We start from the raw sequence: 20,345 nt of genomic DNA on the forward strand, positions 1-20,345 counted from the left end.
GAGGTTTATATTCTAGAACACAGGCCTCAGTAGCCATGGGGATGGGTTGGAAGGGACCAGACTTTTGCTAGAACATTCAAGGTGTGTATTGGTTAGAGTGCCTTTGGCTACTAGTAGCAGCAAATCCGACCCAAAGTGGCTTAAACAGTAAGGGATTCATTTTCTTACATATTATGAAGTTCAGAGCCAGGACTGCTCTAGGGTTGGGTAAACTCAGTGACCCAAGGACATCAGCAAGCCCCCAGGTTCTTTCTCTGTCACCCTCTGTATATCAGCTGTTTTCAGACCAGCTTTCCTCTGAGTCACACAACGGTGGCAGCAGTTCCAGGCATCACACAGTCAGCAGTCCTGGCTGACAATTAAATAGAGTAAAGCAAGTCAACTGTAAAACTGGGGAGTTAGGGGGCTGCGACAGATGGGAGAGTGAATGCTCCTGGCCTGTTGGAATTGAAATTAAAAATTTTAGGAAGCACCAGCAAAATATTTTAAGCAAAGTCAAAGACATATGGCAAACTGGGGAAAAAAGTTTTGCAACTCAAATCACAGGCCTGTTTTCCCTCACATACAAAAAGTTCCTAAAAATCAACAACCAAATACAACCCAATAGAAAAAAATGGGCAAATAATTCTGACAGACTGTTCGCAGAAAAGAAAATACAAATGGCTCGTAGCATATAAAAGATGTTCAATCTTACACATAATAAGAGAAATGCAAATTGAAACTGTCTCAAGTTAGCATTATTCATTCATCTTTTAAATGGGCAAAAATCCCAAAAATTTGTTATCACGCTGTATTGGCAAGGCTCTGGGGAAACAGGCTGACTTATAGTATAAATCAGTACAACCTCATTTGGAGGGCAATTTGGCAATACCTCTCAGAATTATAAATCCTATGCCTGTTGACCAGTAATTTCATATTGGGGAATTGATCCTAAAAGTATACTTGCACTTATATGAAATGACATGTGCATAACTTTATTCTTTTTTTTAAAAGTTAATTAATTTATTTTTGGCTGCACTGGGTCTGCTGCACGCAGATTTTCTCTAGTTGCGGCGAAGGGGGCTACTCTTCGTCGCGGTGCATGGGCTTCTCATTGCGGGGGCTTCTCTTGTTGCAGAGCACGGGCTCTAGGCACGTGGGCTTCAGTAGTTGTGGCACTCAGGCTCAGTAGTTGTGGCTCACGGGCTCTAGAGCGCAGGCTCAGTAGTTGTGGTGCACGGGCTTAGTTGCTCCGTGGCATGTGGAATCTTCCCAGACCAGGGCTCGAACCTGTGTCCCCTGCATTGGCAGGTGGATTCTTAACCACTGCGCCACCAGGGAAGTCCCCATAAGTTTATTCTTTGCAACATTATTTGTAATAGCAAAAGATTGGACAGGACCCAAATGTCCATTAATTGGGGACCAATTAGCTAAATTATGGACTATCCTGACAACAGAATACTGTGCATTTAAAAAGAGGAATGGAGAAAGCCCGCGTGCAGCAACGAAGACCCAACTCATACAAATAAATAAATTTAAAAAAAATTTTGTAAAAAAAAGAGAGGAATGATCCCTGTACGGGCCACCAAAAACAACAACAAAAAACGAGGAATGAGGAAGCTCTCTTTGTACTGATATGGAAAGACCTCCAAAAATATATTAAGTGTAAAAAGAAAAAAGTCCACCAAGGTGCAGAAAAGTGTTCATAAAAGGGGAAAACAGGAATCTATATTTGTGTTTCCTTCAGCAAGTGGGAGACAGGGATGGGAGGGAGACATTTCAGTGTAAACTTTTATATACTTTTTGATTTTTGAACCAGATTACATATTACCTTTAAAAAAAATAGAACAGAACCAGGAGCTCTGTGCAAATCCCACAAAACTTGGGTAAGAGCTGCTGATTTTCACCCCTGAGCTCTGAATTATGCAGTGGTAGTGGAGATGGGAAGGGATAGATTTGAGAAATGTGTTTTGGGAGTGAAACCCCCTAGATTGGGTGTGGGAGTGAAAAGCAGGGCAGAGGCAGAATGAAAGATGCTTCCCAGACTCAGGTACCTGGTAGAAGATGGCATGATTCTGAGTTGGTTGTACAGGAGAGAAGCATGTTGGGGGAAGCAAAGAGGGCCTGGAATCGTTTCACCCCTTGAACTCAGTCTCTGCAATTCTCCAGTCACTCAGTTCCTGGGACCCTACCTTGTCCTACTTGTCCATGCACCCGCAGGCGGCATATCTGGCTGCAGACTTCTAGTTTGCTGGTGATGTTCCCTCCTGCCAGACACACGGTCAGCGCAGCTGCGTGGGTATGACAGTCCCAAGAGAGGGTTGGGACTACAGGTGGCTCTGGGGATTGATCTGAATACAGAGTCTCCCAGGGAGCAGAGGCTAATGTCTGGAGCACTAGGGGTGGGGAGGAGGCCTAATAAGTGGACATGACAGCAGAAATCCACATTCCCCACTGGGTCAGCCTGTCCTCGAGAATGGGCAGGTCTTGGTGTTCCATTTCCCATCTCTGTTCTGATTCTCTTTGGCTCACCATCCGCTGCCGGCGAGGACTTGGGGCTATGAGCCTGGTGCTGGGCATCCCAGGAGACAATGGCCTGTGGTCTCCCAGGATTAATGTCTACCTAGGGGCAGCATGCACTAACGGCAGTGGGAGAGGTGGACAGGAAGGGGACCCCGGGGAGGGGAACTCTAGGCAAAATGAACATCCATGGGAGGAGTCATTGGGCTGGGATGTGTTTGGGGTGCATCTACCCCTTTGCTGACACCAGCAGTCCCCTCAGCTTCAGGCCCTGCTCCAGGCCCATCTGCAGAGTCTGGTACCAGAATGAAAAATGGACGCGATAGCTAGCGGCAGCCGTGCTGTTTGGCACTGGAGGCATTACGAACTGGTATGTGAAATATGGCCGCACTCTTGGTTTTCGTCGTAGCTGGAAAGGATTAGGAGACAATTAATAAATGATTTAGTGCCCTGAGTTTAAGTAACTTATTATTATGGGCTGCATATATTTATTATGCTTCACTGAGCAACACTGGAAAATTTCCTTCAAATGTCACACATTTTGTATGCAAGTTGTTTCAGAAGTTAAAAATTTTTTTTTAAAGAAATGCCTCTATAAATTATATTTATTTTGAATTTTATTTTATTTTATTTTTATACAGCAAGTTCTTATTAGTCATCCATTTTATACACATCAGTGTATACATGTCAATCCCAATCTCCCAGTTCATCACACCACCACCACCCCGCCCCCTGCCGCTTTCCCCCTTTGGTGTCCATATGTTTGTTCTCTACATCTGTGTCTCTGTTTCTGCCCTGCAGACTGGTTCATCTGGACCATTTTTCTAGGTTCCACGTATATGCGTTAATATGCGATATTTGTTTTTCCCTTTCTGACTTACTTCACTCTGTGTGACAGTCTTTAGATTCATCCACATCTCTACAAATGACCCAATTTCATTCCTTCTTATGGCTGAGTAATATTCCATTGTATATATGTATCACATCTTCTTTATCCACTCATCTGTCGATGGGCATTTAGGTTGCTTCCATGACCTGGCAATTGTAAATAGTGCTGCAATGAACATTGGGGTGCATGTGTCTTTTTGAATTATGGTTTTCTCTGGGTATTTGCCCAGTACTGGGATTTCTGGGTCATATGGTAATTCTATTTTTAGTTTTTAAGGAACCTTCATACTGTTCTCCATAGTGGCTGTATCAATTTACATTCCCACCAACAGTGCAAGAGGGTTCCCTTTTCTCCACACCATCTCCAGCATTTGTTGTTTGTAGATTTTCTGATGATGGCCATTCTAGCTGGTGTGAGGTGATACCTCATAGTAGTTTTGATTTGCATTTCTCTAATAAATAGTGACGTTGAGCAGCTTTTCATGTGCTTCTTGGCCATCTGTATGTCTTCTTTGGAGAAATGTCTGTTTAGGTCTTCTGCCCATTTTTGGATTGGGTTTTTTTTTTTTTTTTTAATATTGACCTGCATGAGCTGTTTATATATTTTGGAGATTAATCCTTTGTCCATTGATTCATTTGCAAATAGTTTTTCCCATTCTGAGAGTTGTCTTTTTGTCTTGTTTGTAGTTTCCTTTGCTTTGCAAAAGCTTTGAAGTTTCATTAGGTCCCATTTGTTTATTTTTGTTTTTATCTCTATTACTCTAGGAGGTGGGTCAAAAAAGATCTTTCTGTGATTTATATCAAAGAGTGTTCTTCCTAGGTTTTCCTCTAAGAGTTTTATAGTGTCCGGTGTTACATTTAGGTCTCTAATCCATTTTGAGTTTATTTTTGTGTATGGTGTTAGGGAGTGTTCTAATTTCATTCTTTTACATGTAGCTATCCAGTTTTCCCAGCACCACTTATTAAAGAGACTGTCTTATCTCCATTGTATATCCTTGCCTCCTTTGTCATAGATTAGTTGACCATAGGTGCGTGAGTTTATCTCTGGGCTTTCTATCCTGTTCCATTGATCTATATTTCTGTTTTTGTGCCAGTACCATATTGTCTTGATTACTGTAGCTTTGTAGTATAGTCTGAAGTCAGGGAGTCTGATTCCTCCAGCTCTGCTTTTTTCCCTCAAGACCGCTTTGGCTATTCGGGGTCTTTTGTGTCTCCATACAAATTTTAAGATTTTTTGTTCTAGTTCTGTAAAAAATACCATTGGTAATTTAATAGGGATTGCATTGAATCTGTAGATTGCTTTGGGTACTATAGTCATTTTCACAATATTGATTCTTCCAATCTGAGAACATGGTACATCTCTCCATCTGTTGGTATCATCTTTAATTTCTTTCAACAATGTCTTATAGTTTTCTGCATATGGGTCTTTTTTCTCCCTAGGTAGTTTTATTCCTAGATATTTTATTCTTTTTGTTGCAATGGTAAATGATAGTGTTTCCTTAATTTCTCTTTCAGATTTTTCATCATTAGTGTATAGGAATGCAAGAGATTTCTGTGCATTAATTTTGTATCCTGCAACTTTACCAAATTCACTGATTAGCTGTAGTAGTTTTCTGGTGGCATCTTTAGGATTCTCTATGTATAGTGTCATGTCATCTGCAAACAGTGACAGTTTTACTTCTTCTTTTCCAATTTGTATTCTTTTTATTTCTTTTTCTTCTCTGATTGCCGTGGCTAAGACTTCCAAAACTATGTTGAATAATAGTGGCAATTGTGGACATCCTTGTCTTGTTCCTGATCTTAGAGGAAATGCTTTCAGGTTTTCACCATTGAGAATGATGTTTGCTGTGGGTTTGTCCTATATGGCCTTTATTATGTTGAGGTAGGTTCCCTCTATGCCCATTTTCTGGAGAGTTTGTTATCATAAATGGGTGCTGAATTTTGTCAAAAGCTTTTCCTGCAACTATTGAGATGATCATACAGTTTTTATTTTTCAATTTGTTAATATGGTGTATCACGTTGATTGATTTGTGTATATTGAAGAATCCTTGCATCTCTGAGATAAATCCCACTTGATCATGGTGTATGATCCTTTTAATGTGCTGTTCGATTCTGTTTGCTAGTATTTTGTTGAGGATTTTTTTTTTTTTGGCGGTACGCGGGCCTCTTACTGTTGTGGCCTCTCCCATTGTGGAGCATAGGCTCCGGGTGCACAGGCTCAGCGGTCATGGCTCACAGGCCTAGCCGGCCCACGGCATGTGGGATCTTCCCAGACCGGGGCATGAACCCGTGTCCCCTGCATCGGCAGGCGGACTCTCAACCACTGCACCACCAGGGAAGCCCTTGTTGAGGACTTTTGCATCTATATTCATCAGTGATATTGGTCTGTAATTTTCTTTTTTAGTAGTATTTTTGTCTGGTTTTGTTGTCAGGGTGATGGTGGCCTCATAGAATGAGTTTGGGAGTGTTCCTTCCTCTGCAATTTTTTGGAAGAGTTTGAGAAGGTTGGGTGTTAGCTCTTCTCTAAATGTTTGATAGAATTCACCGGTGAAGCCATCTGGTCCTGGACTTTTGTTTGTTGGAAGATTTTTAGTTACAGTTTCCATTTCATTACTTGTGATGGGTGTGTTCATATTTTCTATTTCTTCCTGGTTCAGTCTTGGAAAGTTATACCTTTTTGAGAATTTGTCCATTTCTTCCAGGTTGTCCATTTTATTGGCATAGAGTTGCTTGTAGTAGTCTCTTAGGATGCTTTGTATTTCTGCAGTGTCTGTTGTAACTTCTCCTTTTTCATTTCTAATTTTATTGAGTCCTCTCCCTCTTTTTCTTGATGAGTCTGGCTAATGGTTTATCAATTTTGTTTATCTTCTCAAAGAACCAGCTTTTAGTTTTATTGATCTTTGCTATTGTTTTCTTTGTTTCTACTTCATTTATTTCTGCTCTGATCTTTATGATTTCTTCCCTTCTGCTAACTTTGGGTTTTGTTTGTTCTTCTTTCTCTAGTTCCTCTAGGTGTAAGGTTAGATTGTTTATATGAGATTTTTCTTGTTTCTTGAGGTAGGCTTGTATAGCTATAAACGTCCCTCTTAGAACTGCTTTTGCTGCATCCCATAGGTTTTGGATCATTGTGTTTTCATTGTCATTTGTCTCTAGGTATTTTTTGATTTCCTCTTTGAGTTCTTCAGTGATCTCTTGGTAATTTAGTAACGTATTGTTTAGCCTCCATGTATTTGTGTTTTTTACGTTTTTTTCCCTGTAATTGATTTCTAATCTCATAGCATTGTGGTCAGAAAAGATACTTGATATGATTTCAATTTTCTTAAATTTACTGAGAATGCCTCTATAAATTATTAACCTGAATTCTTCAGGACAAATTGCTGGCATTCCAGCCCCTTGCCCACCGTCCCTTATGAGTGTCATAAAGACTTCCTGTCCCCAGAACAATGATAGTGCCATGTCCCACGTCTGAGCCGTTTGTGCCATCTGAGGGGCTGGGGAGAGGATGAAGAGTCGCTTGCTGTCTCCTCCGGTCGGGCACCTGGGGCAGATATCTACAGGGGGTCTGAAGAAAACACACATGTTTTTGGATGATTGCCTGGAGGCCGGAACTGTTGATCAAAATCCTTCCTTCCAAAGCTTTGGTGAAAATAAAAGAAATCAAGCTGGTGGGGGTGGAGAGGGTCAGTCCTTAAATAAAACTAGGATCCTGTTGACTAGGGAGCTGGAAGCATTTCAGACACTGATGGCTCCAAACTGTTTTATTGATGGGGAAGCCAGACTCACAGAGGGGTGACAAGTTTCTCTAAGATGAACTGGAGAATCTTTTCCACATTTTTTCAGGCCCGATGCCATGTTGTCTTTTTGTTTTTCTTGGTAGAGCAGTTTAAAGTTTTGATAAGATGACAGTTTTAGTTGACTACTGAAATTTTATAGCCCCTCCCCACAAAGATTCTCATGTGACTAGCTAGGGACTGGGTCAAAAGACAGCCTGGTAGGACTTCCTTAATGAGCATGATTAAGAATCCGCCTGCCAATGAAGGGGACACGGGTTCGATCTCTGGTCCGGGAAGATCCCACATGCCGTGGAGCAACTAAGCCCGTGCGCCATGACTACTGAGCCCGAGTGCCACAACTTCTGAAGCCTACACGCCTAGAGCCAGTGCTCTGCAACAAGAGACCCCACACACGGCAAGGAAGTGTAGCCCCCGCTCACCGCAACTAGAGAAAGGCTGTGCGCAGCAACAAAGACCCAACGCAGCCAAAAAAAAAAAAAAGAAAAAAGACAGTCTGGGGATTTGCCTCGTGGTCCAGTGGCTAAGACTCCGTGCTCCCAGTGCAGAGGGCCCAGGTTCGATCCCTGGTCAGGGAGCTAGATCCCACATGCCGCAACTAAGAGTTCTCATGCCGCAACTAAAAGTCCCACACGCGGCAACAAAGATCCCACGTGCTGCAGCTAAGACCTGACGCAGCCAAATAAAATATAAATAAATATTTTTTGAAAAAGACAGTCTGACTGGCCTGTCCCTCCATTTCCAGATGTGTTTTCTAACATCTGTACGACATGTGTCTGTTGAGCACCTAATGTGTAATAGGTGCCCCTGGAGTGCGTGCGTGTGTGTGTGTGTGTGTGTGTGTGTGTGTGTGTGATGCATCAGAACAACCCCTGCCTTCGTCTAGCTTTGTACATCGTTGGGCTGCTCCAGCATCCAAAGAGTCAATGCCTGTGAGTGAATGAATGAGCCCACCAGGAACGAATACAAGCAGCTTCTGAACAAGATCAAGACAACCTACAGGAAGAAACCAGCAGCCTGGAAGCATCAAGAAGGAGACTTCTTTGGGATTTTCTGGATAGCTGAAGGTTTACTTCTTAAAGTCCTCCAAAGGTGTTTTAAACATCAGCAGTGGACCTCCTCCCTAACCTCCTGACCGTGACTGAAACTTATGTGACGATTCACGACGTTTCCCTTCGTTATCTCCTTGGTCAACCCTCCATCCCCTCAGCGTGTCTTCTGGCGAAGCCCAAGCCCCCTCCTCTTTTATTGCTTCGAATCAGCTGAGGCCCAAGGGACCAGATAACTGAGCCTGTTAGAAATGCACATAAAATCAGTAAAAAGCTCTAAGTAAAGCCAGGGAGTGTCCTTATGAGTAAGGTTCACAAACTTCAGTGGAAAGATTTTGTGACATGTACTTTGACTGCTCAGAGATTTAAAAAAATTTGTTTACTTTCCAGTGTTTCCTACTGTACTATATACCCATATGTTGAACTTATGAGGTTACTGAATAGCTAAATCACATGCTGGTTTCTTTGTCATAGAAACTCTGGCCTGTCTGCTGGGAGGCTGAGAGTAAAGTGGTAGGGTTGATAGTTTGTTTTCAAGACCGTCACCGGGAAGGTTCTCCAATTCGGTTATTTTAAGCCACAAGAAGGCAGTTTCACTATGAGAAGGGCCTCTTGTTTCCGGGAGTTTTTATCCATCAGTCTTGAGAAAGCATCTGCTGCAGGGGCCTTGCTCGCCAGCTCTTCCTTCTCCTTTGCCCCTGGAGGGTGCTCGCTCTTCACTCTGCCAGAAACAGAGCGGCTTCTGTGTCATTCCAGAGGGGCGTCCCAGGCCGGCCTTACTGCAGCCCGACAGAGGGCCCTCTGATCAAGTCCCGCCCGAAGAGGGCCTCCGCGGTCCCCTCTGTGCACGGGGAGGGTGGCCTGTGCCGGCCTATGACGCCCGCCAGTTCTTTGGCTGGCAGGTGCCAGGTGGAGACTGTCAGCAGCTCAGGAGGGAGACTGTTCTGGGTAGTTACTGCTAGCAAAGGATCCCATTTTACCTACCTGCCATCAGAGTCATCTGTCCCCTGCTGGAGGTACCGCAGAGGAGCCCTGAGCAGGTGAGGCTCGGCAGATGGCAGGGCAGCCGCGCGACGCCTGCAAGGGAGGCCCAGGGCGCCTGCGGTGGACTCGGAAAGTCTGCCCCCTCCCGCTCCTCCCCTGTTTATGGTGAAATTGGGTCTCCTTTAGGAAAGGTACAGTTTTCCTACTCCGTTTGTTCTCAGATTGGTGTCCTACCCCGAGCCAAATTAGTGGCTCAGAACAATGGGAAACAAATGCTCTTTCAGCATCCCGCTGTGATCTGGGGATCCAGGTGGGGACCCAGCTGAGTGGTTGCCTGCTCCGCAGAACCACCCCTCTGCAGAGAATCAGCATTCCAGAACCACCCAGCTCAGCCAATTCCCTCGTAATCAGCTGTGCTGTGCGCATCTGCCTCGCCCCAGCTAAGCAAGCTGGAGCCCTCTTCTGTTATTTATGAAGCAATATTCAGGACCAGGCCCCGGGGGCGAGTTAGGAAGCGATGAGCGAGCGGGAAGCGCTGTTTGGAGGGGCCTGGCCTGCCACACAGGGCCTCTCCCCGCGGGGCCGGACCCTCCATGCTCCTTTCCAGGGCTGCTGTGCCGGGCACCCTTCTCTCAGATGCTGGCGGCTGTTGGCTTGGCTTGCCCGCCCAGGGAATGCTCCCACTACCTCCGGTGCTGCCTGGTCTGAGAGGGAGCGGCTGGGTCCCCATCTCACCCCCCTCTGCCTGAAGTCGGGGAGCCCTCCTCTGTGGTGGCTACATACCTGCTGGATGACATTTCGCCCCTTAGTCAGCTGGCATCTGTCTCTCCCGTTTCGACGGGGCTCTTTGGGGGCAGGGAGCTGATTTGTCCTTTATTATTGATCTCCGAGCTAGTAAAGCATCTGGCGTGCAAAACACATTTTATACATGAAGGAAGGGAGCTACTGGCCAGGCTGCCAATCCTGGACTTCCCTGGTAAGCCTCCATCCCTCTGTTAATCCGTTTCTGCAAATGTGAAAAGAGGAGGAGGGATAGATGGTCTCTGAAGTCCCGTCCAGGTCCAACAGTGCGTGGTTCTGACACCGCCTCAGGGCTGCTCCTCCTGGCTGGTGCTGCCATTGTGCCGAGGTCCCCTGCACCCTGGTGACCCTGCCTTCGTCAGGACGCAGGTTTTCAGTCCTTGCTCTCTGGTGGCAGATGCTGTCCTCTGCCCGCGCTCTTCTCCCTGACACATCCTCAGCCTGCCACTTTCCCAGTCACACAGTTGACAGTTTCCTCCCAAGTTATGCCAGATGACGACTTGTTGGCACAAGAGGATGCATTTGTTCTGCCTGGGCTGCACCTCCTGGGGAGGCTGTGTTTACTCTCCTTTCTGGCCTAGACCCGTCTCCACAAGGGGAATCAAGGGCCTTCTCATTTTCCATCGAAGGAGGGTTGACACGTAGCACATCTCATCCCTTTGCCGTGCGGCCTTTGTCCGGGATGCAGGACCCGGACAAGCTGGCCTCCCTCCTCTGCCTGTAAGCCTGGTGCAGAAATGTTCCTGCTTTCCATGAAACAACAAAAATAACCATCTTTACTTGCACGAGAGAAATAATTTTAACTTTTCAAAACATATCATTATTTTGCTTCGTTTGTATAATATCTCTTATTGCAGGCAAGGCAGGAATAAACATCTTGATTTCTTTGAGGCCCAAAGATTTGTTAGTATTTAGTTTAAGATTTCTCAGAATCTTAGAAATTTCTAGTTGAATGTGAGCCTAGTGAATATCTCCTCCCGTGATTCTTAATCTCTCTGGGGACATGGACAGCCTTAAAAGCTTCATAAAATTTGGAAATCTCTCTAAAGAAAAATGTACACAAAAATACCATTCTGGATAAAGTCTCAAGGGGTTTGTGGACCCCTAAAACCTTGAGATTCCTTTTGCTCTGATCCAGCCACTTGGTTCAGTAGACAAAGAAGTTGAGACCCAGAGAGTGAGGGTGACACACAGAAGGTCAAAGGGACGGGAAAACCAGCACCATCCCCTAGGTTCTGTCTAAAACCCTTTCCAGCACACCATACCGCTCACTGCCGAATCAGACTGGAAGACCAGATCCTCCCCTCTTGTTCTTGGCCTCTGATTCCTTCTCCTTTTAGATTTCCTGCTCACCGTTTTATTGCTGTAGATACATTCCTTGACTGTCTTTCGTTTCAGACTAGAAAGGGGCCCAGGGCTCTCCGTCGCCGCCCACCTCCCACCAGTTCCTTTTCTTTTTCACCCTAAATCGTGTCTCATTTGTCCAGCCTCAGCCCTCTGGAATCACCTTGGCTCAGATGTTTCCATAGGACAGTTGCCACCCCTGTTGCCCAACTGGCCTGGGAGCCCCAGTCTCTTGTGTTCCCCCCGCTGTGGCTGCAGAGACTTGGGGTTCCCTGCTCTCTCTGTCTGCCCTGGGTTCCCTTATCCTCTTCTTCAAAATTGTGGTAAAATACACATAACAAACTTTACCGTCTTAACCATTTTTAAATGTACAGTTCAGGGGCATTAAGCACATTCATATTGTTGTACAACCGTCACCGCCATCCGTTTACAAAACCCTTTTATCTTGCAAAACTGATACTCTGTGTCAATTCACTAAAACTCCCCATCTCTTCTCCCCCAACCCCAGGCAACCGCCATTCTCCTTTCTGCCTCTGTAAATTTGACTATTCTCGGTACTTCATGTGAGTGGACCCATACAGTATCTGTCCTTCTGTGACTGGATTACTTCACGTAGCATAATGTTCTCCAGCACATTGCAGCACGTGTCAGAATTTCCTTCCTCTTTTGAGGCTGAACGATATCCCATTTTACATAGAGACCACATTTTGTTTATCCATCATCCGTCCACGGACACTTAGGTTGCTTCCACCTTTCAGCTCCTGTGAATGATGCTGCTATGAACACGGGGTACGAATTGTCTTTTTGAGTCCCTGCTTTCAATCCTTTGGAGTGTATACCCAGAAGTGAAGGGACGTTTTCTAAGGTGTCTTAATTATTCTCTGCTCTCCATCAAATCTATTTTTATTTTGTTCTTAAACTAACATCGTTTGCGTAACTACTAACCTCACTGGGTCTGCGGCATATGCCACGAAGAGTACTTTCTCAGTGAGCTTTGAGGCTCTTTCCTGTCTCCTCTCTCTAAGATGCCCCTCCCTTCTCAGTCACTTCTGCTCCCAAGCCTGTTGAATTTTTTTCTTGTCATCTCTTGACATTGTATAATTGTATTTATAGTTTGTTTCCCCCATTAGAATGCGAGCCCCACGAAAGCAGGGACTTTTCTGTTTCGTTCACTGTTACATCTCTAATGTCAGACACAGTGCTTGGTGCATATGCCTAAGACATAATTATTCAGTTATTATTAACTTAATAATAAGTGGAATAAACGGATGATCGAATGAATGAATAAATAAGCAGGGTACTGTTCCTGCCCACAAAGAACTTACGGTCTGGGAGGGAGATAGACATAATAGAACTGTAATATAAGGCAGAATATGGGGGCCTTGAGAAGCATCTGGTTAAGTCCTATGACGGCGGCCAGCAGAGTCGATCCAGAAAGTACCTCTGTGTACTGGGCAGACTAGTCCCTCAACATTGATAAAAAGGCCCAGGCTGTTGAGTAGCTTTAAATTCATTTTCTCATCCATCTCTCCTCAACCTCCCTTTATGATATTATTATCATCAGTTTCCAGGTGAGGAAACCAAGATGGACAGAGGTTAAGGAAATTGCCCGATGCAATGCAGCCAGTAAGTAAGCAGGTTTGCAGTCTGGTCTGGCTGCCTCCGAAGTCCAACCTCTTTTTCTTTCTTATATCAATTATTTTTCTTTTCCTTATTGAGTTTCTTTTCAAAAATTACGGAAGGGGCAGCGCTCTCTGCAACCCGAAACAAGGCAAAGATGTGCTAACAACGGTGGGCCTTCGCGCCCACGTGAACATCCGGGCTGTTCCTTCCACACCACCTCTGTGCTCACAGACTTATGCACATGGATGCACTCAATCTGGAGTTTTGTCCGCTTTTACAAAAATGGAATCACACGGCACACATCAGTCTGCTACTTACTTTTCTTACTTGGAACATTACGGCCATCTCTCACGGCAAAAGATGTAGCTCTAACTCGTTCTTTGAAATAGTTGCATTTATTGATAGTATAGCTGTACCACAGGTTACCCAAACCTTCCCCTACTGGTGGACATCTAGCTTGTTTTTCACTTTGTCCCACTGCCGAAGCTGCTGCATTATCCTCATGCCTGGGTACTTTTCTTTTTATAGGATACATTCTCAAACTAGGGCGGCTGAGGAAAAGTGTATGTGTATTTTTAATTGCGATAGATCCTGCTATACTATTTTCCCCAAAGATAGTAGCAATGCAGTATCATGCTTTGAACCGCTTCAGTTTCTAGGCTGGCGCCTGCCCCTCGTTCTTCCCTTGCCTCTTCTCCTCGGAGCCGAGTACCCCTAGGCGCATCTCAGCCTCTTCTGACCTGGCCCAGGACCCTCCAGGAAGGCTGGAGGGACACCGCCTCCTTCTCTCACCTCTCAGGGCATGGCTCTGTCCTCTCCCTCGGCCAGTGAGGACCGGCCGTCAGGAAACCTGGACTGTAGTCCTAACTCTGTTCCTAATCAGCTGTTTGACCTTGGACAAGCCACTTAATTTTCTGTGCATTGGTTTCTTCACCCATAAATTGAAGGAGGTTGGGCTGGGTGATGTATGAAGACCTCCCTCTCCAGATGACCTTCCCGGGTTTGAGACCCCATAGTGGTCTCACTGTGGGGAGACCCCAGTGGAGCACTGGGGTCTGTCTGCTCTCTGGGGGTCATGGGGCCTTCAGCGGACAGAAGGGCCTTTCTACAGCCCGCTTCCCTCCAAAGGCCTCCCAGCTGCCTGGACTGCTGGTTGTATCAAGAAATAGTGTGGAGGGTCGGGATTCCGGAGGCAGGCTGACTTAGACCTGGGCTAGAACCCAGATCAGCCACGACCTTGGGCAGCTTGCCTCACCTCTCTGTGCCTTGATTTCGGAATCTGTTAAATGGGCGAGCTAAAACGGTCTCGAAGTTCTGGAGCAGCGCTGTCCAGTACAGCCGCCTGTGCCAACGGAAAGACCGCCTAGCCGGAGCTCCCAGTATGACAGCCACTAGCCACACCAGGCTGTCGCGCACCTGAAACGCGGCCACTGAGGCTGAAGGCTGGATTTTAGATTTTATTTAACTCTCATTGATTAGAATTTGTATTTAAAAAGCCAGATGTGGCTAGTGGCTATGTTGATGGACTCTGCAGCTCCAGAAGATGAAGCTGTTATAATACAGTACCTAGAAAGTGCTCAGCCAGCCCAGTGTCTGGCACATAGTAAGCGCTCAACAAACGTCTGCTATTATTAGGTATCATGTGTCTCACTTTCCGGCCTACCACACCTGATGGCTCGCAATGACACCTCACACTGGCTGTCCTGGAGTCACCTGGGGAGGCAGGGATGGGGGAAGGTGTTGCCGCTGGTGATGCGTGTCAGTAACGAGCCTGGCACTAAATGTTTCTGGTCTGCTACTTTCCCTGGAGGGTCATGTGAGCGGAGTGGTATGTGGCCTGCTTTGCAAGTGATTAACATGGTGTAAGCAATCTGCATGGAGAGAGAAACCCCTCTGCTGGTATTCCATTATTCTATTAGAGTTTCAGAGCCGGGATTAAGTGGACATGATTTCTTCCTATGGGCCATTAATTTTGTTTTATTGCTGGTCTGACGGCCATTACCCTTTTTGCCAATGCATTCCCCCATTAGGTTTGTACAATTAACAAAATATGTGCTGTTAGGGCTTTGATGGGAACAGTTGGATGGAAATAAAGGGAGGGGACGCAGCCTCCACTGAGTTGGGGGTGAGGAGAGGCTGGACCCTGGGGTGGGGCCTCTTCAGCACCTGCCTGGTAGTCACTGGCATTCCTGGAAAAATCCCTAAGACCTTTGCCGGCTGTCTCCTGACTTGGAATGGAGGAGCTGCCCAGGGGCGTGAGAGAGGGAGGGACCCTTGGTGGGCCTGGCTGGGAACAGCGCAGCTGAGAGTGTGATGAGCCACCTCTGTGCTATCACCTTGAACCCTCAGCAAGTGGCATGCGTCAGCCTCCAGGTGCCCCACCCTGCGACTGAAGCGGCTTCCAGGCACGCCTGTCCTCTCTCTGGGGGGCAAACAGGAGGACCCGTGCCTGATGAAAATGGGGGCCTCTGACACTCAGCGTCATCTGGTGATTGCCACGTGGAAATGCAAGATCAGCGTTGTTAGGTCATCCAAATTTTAGAGAAAACTTAGGAGCCTGGATTTTCAAATGTGAAATGTCCCACTTTTCAGATGTTGGCAGAATTTACAAAAACATCAGACGGGCAAGAGGCCAGCTAGGGGCTGCCAGTGGGTGACCTCTGCCAGCACTGAGCTGTCCTTGGAGGGTTTTGAGGAGGAACAAACATGACGCAATTTGTGTTTCAGGAAGATCCCAGGCCGCGGGAGGTGGTGGGTGGGCAAAAGCGGGGCCAGGCTGGAGGCCAGAAGACCGATTGGGGGCCCAGGGGAGAGAGAAGGAGGCCTGAGGCAGGTCAGCGACGATGAGCCAGGAAGAAGAGCAAGGGTGCTCCCGATGGAGAATAAGCACGTCTCGGGTCTTGGTGTTTTCTCACCTCCAAGGGTGCCCACTTACAGGAACGGGGTCCAGCTTAGAGTCTCGGGCCTGGACGGGGCCTGGGGAGCATGGCTGAGGGACAATTTCCAGGTCCTCTGCCGCTGGGTGCCCAGCACTGCCTGCAGCCCGGGGGGCTGAGGACAGTGGGGAGTCAGCCCTGTTCTTACCAGGCTTTGAGGAAGCCTGCGCGGCACCCTCAGTGCTGGGCGGGTGCGTTTCTCAGAGCCACACACTGAGTGCCAGGTGATCCTCTCAGTATTCGGTTGCCCAGTTGTTGTGTCTTTGAGAGCCTGGTGGCCGGGGTCTGTGATGCTGTCGCCGACAGCCTCACTGGACTAACGTAAACCACGGCGAGCTGTCGTCAGGGGGCGAGGGGAGCAGATGTGGAGCAGAGAGGGGACTCGGGTGATGAGGAGGGAGACGCAGGACACACCGTGGGGGGACGAGTGGCCCTGCAGGCGTTTCCTCCTGGGAGGGTCTATTCAAGTTTTCTTTCTCTTTTGGGAGTTTTGCTCATGTGCCTACAGAGGCTTCTCAGAGATGGGGACCATCCAGAGAGACTCTCGGGGCCTGAGAACAGGTTGTCACGATCTGTCCTCATCCTAAAGGTCTGGCTGGGGGAGTAACAGAGGAGCCTGTCACAGGCAGTGGGATGAATGCAGAAGCCCTCAGGCTTCTTGATTTGTCTCCCTTTTCCCATCCAGACTCTGCTAGCCCTCCTGGGCTGTTAGCCCTCCTAACACTGAAAGACAGCAACTGCAGCTTCATTCGTCGTTATGAATATGTTCCAGGCATTGCACAAAATGCCCTCGGCGCATCATCTCACTTAAAGGCGCTACCCTTATCCCCCTTCTAAAGGTGCGAACCTTGAGGTTCGTAGAGGTTAAAGCTAGGAAGGTGATGGACCCAGGCTTAAACTCAGAACTGTCTGACTCCCGTGTCTTTACTCTTACCCACAATCATATACTGAGCTGTGATATGGGGGTGAGTCTGGGCAGCTTCAGAGATGTATAGATATCAGATGGAATTTTGGTTTAAGGATCATCTAGTCAAGCACTATCATTTTGCAGATGAGGAAACTGAGGCAGGGAGTGGTTAAAGTTCCGTGTCCAAGATCACACGGTAAGTGAACGATGGACTCAGGGTGTGAACCCATGACGCCCTTGGTCTAGTGCCTTCTGTGGTCCTTGCTAAGCCCCAGGCTCATCTCTGTTCATCCTTTCAACTTACCTAGGATGCTTCGTGGGAGCTCGCTCAGCTGTCCTTGGGCATGGAGGGTCAAGTTCTAGTGTGCTCCCTCCCGTGGGAAGCTTTCTTCTATACTTCTCCCCACCTCTTAACAATCAGCTCTCTCATTTACCATTTCATAAATGTCCTCATATTGATAAACGTGAATGCTCAATTCCATTTATGATTCAAGTTTATCTTCATGGTGAGTAAGGTAGGCCTGAGTTTCAATTCTGGTTGCGTTATTGCAGGGCCGCTGTCTGAAGGCCTTTGATATGACCACTTGCCTTCCAGGACTACAGGCTGCTGGCTTTGGAAGGCCCCAAAATATCATGCACGTGGTTCCCCAGCACGTGTCTGCTGGTGCATGGTGAGGAGTGAAACACAAGGACAATGTGGAGAGGTTGCAGGTGCACATATGTGTGTATATGTGTGTGTGTGAGAGAGAGAGATGGACAGTTAGAGACAGAGAGAGATAGAGACAGAAAGAGAGAAGAGACAGAGATGGTGGGGGGGGATGCTTTTCATGATGCTCCATTCACTTCAAAGAGTTCAAAAGGTGGTCCTTTTTTTTTTTTTAAGGTGGTCCTTTTTTTTTTTTTTTTTTAAGGTGGCCCTTTTTGCTCTCCTTACTTTTGGGGGTTGAATTACTTTATGAAACGGTGGTAAAAGAAGACACTATTAATGTTTTATCAATATACATGTTTGTCAACCCTCCCAGTCTCACAATGTTTTTTAACATTTTACGGATGGGGGAAGCCAAGTCTGGGAGACCATGCTTTCTGGGGCATCTTCTCACCCAATACAGGATTCCCTTTGCCGTGCTGGGAGCTCCCTACCTTCCAAGGAAGCCTAACTCATTGCTGGATGGTGCATAGGACTAGAGAAGTCTTTCCTGTATTGAACTGAGGATTGGCTTCCTCTGATACCTATCAGTTAGCCCTAATTCTACCGTGTATAGCAACGCAGCCTCTCTGTCACATAGTTTCTTCAAATATTTGGAGGACCACCTTGTGGGAGAGGGATTGTTGCTTTAGTCAATAGAATTAGGTAGGACCAATGGGTCATATTAGAGAGGGACAAATGAAGGTCCATCTCTAATTTCTTCTCCCATATCTTCTGTCTCACGGCCTCCTAATAAGGAAAATAACAACAATGACAGCTAACATGCAATGAGTGCTTATTTTGTGTGATGTACTGTTCTAAGCGCTTTACGGTATATGAACTCATTAAACCCTCACAGCCAACCTCAGAGGCAGAACCCTCATTAGCCCTATTTTACAGATGAAAAACCGAGGCGCAGGGAAGTTAAGTAACTTGCCCATGGGCCCACTGCCAGGGAGTGGTGGGACTGGGATGGACACCTGTACAGTCTGCTTACAGAGCTTGTGCTTTTAACTACTAAACTTTTAACTTTAGTTAAAAGAACTAGATGTCTTTGCTCACCTCTCTCTTCTACTCGTCACCGTCAAATTTATTAAAACATGATGCCACAGCTGCATCTAAAAGTAATGTGGATTGATAAGTCTAAAGTGAGGGGACCATTCTCCCCTTGGTTGGCCACCGTATAGCTATTTAGGCAACTAGGATCAATGTAATGGGTTTGGCAGCAACACCTACCCTGGCAGGGCTCTACCTCTGCTTGCATTTAACTCAAATAAACCATGTCTTTTTTAAAAAAAAAAGAAACAGGTCACCCCAATCTGTGATTTTTGCAATTGATTTTTGAATGGAAGAGTCGGGTTTGGTATGTTTATTCGTGTCAAATCTTTTTCTACAACTCTGTAAAAAATTAATCTGGATTTGCATGTGGGCATAGACTGTAATAATATGATGGTTTAGAGTGATGGGACTGCGGGAAATTTTTTTAAATTTTCAAATTTATTTAATTTATGGTTGTCATGATGTTATTGTGCAAGAACTAAAAACTGGTAGAGGAAAAAATTAACTTTTTAGTTTGGGGCCATCCTTTTAGCTTGTTCAAAGTTTTATAACACTGCCCATCAGAATCCATCTCCCCAGCAGAGTGGCTTCCTTCACAGCTTAGCGGCACGTGCAAATGGCAAGTCTGCTGTGTCTTCTTCCAAGTCGCTGGTGTCTCGACAGTCCCAAGAGGGCAGGGATAAATCCCCACTCCATGCAATTCAGCCTAGAAACTTCCTGTACTGAGTTCACGTATGCTCAGTAGCAGTGTGTCAGTAGTTTAGAAGATTACGAGTTGGAGCCCATTGCCAGCCAGGGGCTGGTTGTGGAAACTGATTAGAATGAACAGAGTCCATCACTGAACACTTCAACAGACACTTGCTGAGAACCTGACACATGCTGGGCTATAAAGATGCGTAAGGTGCAGTCATCCTCACGCACTTGCCTTCAGGGGTCTGGTCTCGTCTCTGAGGTCCTTCCGTGAGTCACCAGTCTTGGTCCTGGAGATATTAGTAGACAGCCCCAGAGGAAGTGCCTCTTCCTGGGCGACATCATCATGAACAAGAGGGACATCTTTCCATGAGTGCGTTGTATTACACCCCATGCCTGAATCTTCTATCTGAAATTCTACCTCTTCCAGGGAGCCTCTCTGTCTTAATTAAAAGGAAAATACTAAAGAGCGGTGGGGTGGGGAGTGTCCTCTTCTTCATGACCTTCCTTTGTTGGAAAACCTTCAGTGGCTCCAGGAGCTCACAGCGCAAGCCTGGCCTCTCTGCCCGACACTCGGAGCCCAGATGCTCTGGCCCCTCCCTGCTTACTCAGAGTTACTCCCTCCTCTAGTCTCTCAGGCGGCCCAGCCTTCTCCCTGGTCACTCCATGCTTTCCCCTGTCACCCTTGCTCAGAGTGCTCCCTTTCTTGGAATGCCCTCTCTCTTCTTCCACCAGCCGAATCTTTCCTGAACAGTCCTCCAAGACCCCGGTCAAGGTCTGCCTCCCCCTGAAAACTTCCTTGAAGACCCCAGCTGTCGCCAACTTCGTTTCTCTGTGGAGAGAGAGTTATGGTCTCTACCACATAGTTCAGCACTACTTTATGTATGTTCTCGTCTTACTGGGTGATGTTTCCTATGATATTCTTATTTCACCACTGACGTGGCGGCACTTTTATTACAGGAGCTGTGGATTTCATTCCTGCTGCACCTGGAGAGTGTAGCTCGTGGAGCAGACACTGATACATGTGTGCTGGGTTTTTCTTCTTCTTGTTGTTATTGCTTTATCCCAAGAAGAGAATTAAAAGCAGTC

General features: G+C 46.5%; 1 protein-coding gene across 12 annotated transcripts in view; it reads left to right on the plus strand.

Annotated features, from left to right (window-relative positions):
- Positions 1-20,345, plus strand: part of PKNOX2 (PBX/knotted 1 homeobox 2) — a 309,100-nt gene that overhangs the window by 96,816 nt on the left and 191,939 nt on the right. The window contains exon 1 of one of the 12 annotated variants that reach the window (XM_060304251.1): positions 17,515-17,533. The exons of the other annotated variants lie outside the window; for them this stretch is intronic. The gene's annotated coding sequence lies outside the window, so the exon portion shown is untranslated. Of the gene's footprint in view, positions 1-17,514; positions 17,534-20,345 lie in introns of those variants that run through there. 12 annotated transcript variants of the gene reach the window in all.

Source organism: Globicephala melas, chromosome 8 (assembly GCF_963455315.2).
Source record: "Globicephala melas chromosome 8, mGloMel1.2, whole genome shotgun sequence".
NCBI classification, from domain to species: domain Eukaryota; kingdom Metazoa; phylum Chordata; class Mammalia; order Artiodactyla; family Delphinidae; genus Globicephala; species Globicephala melas.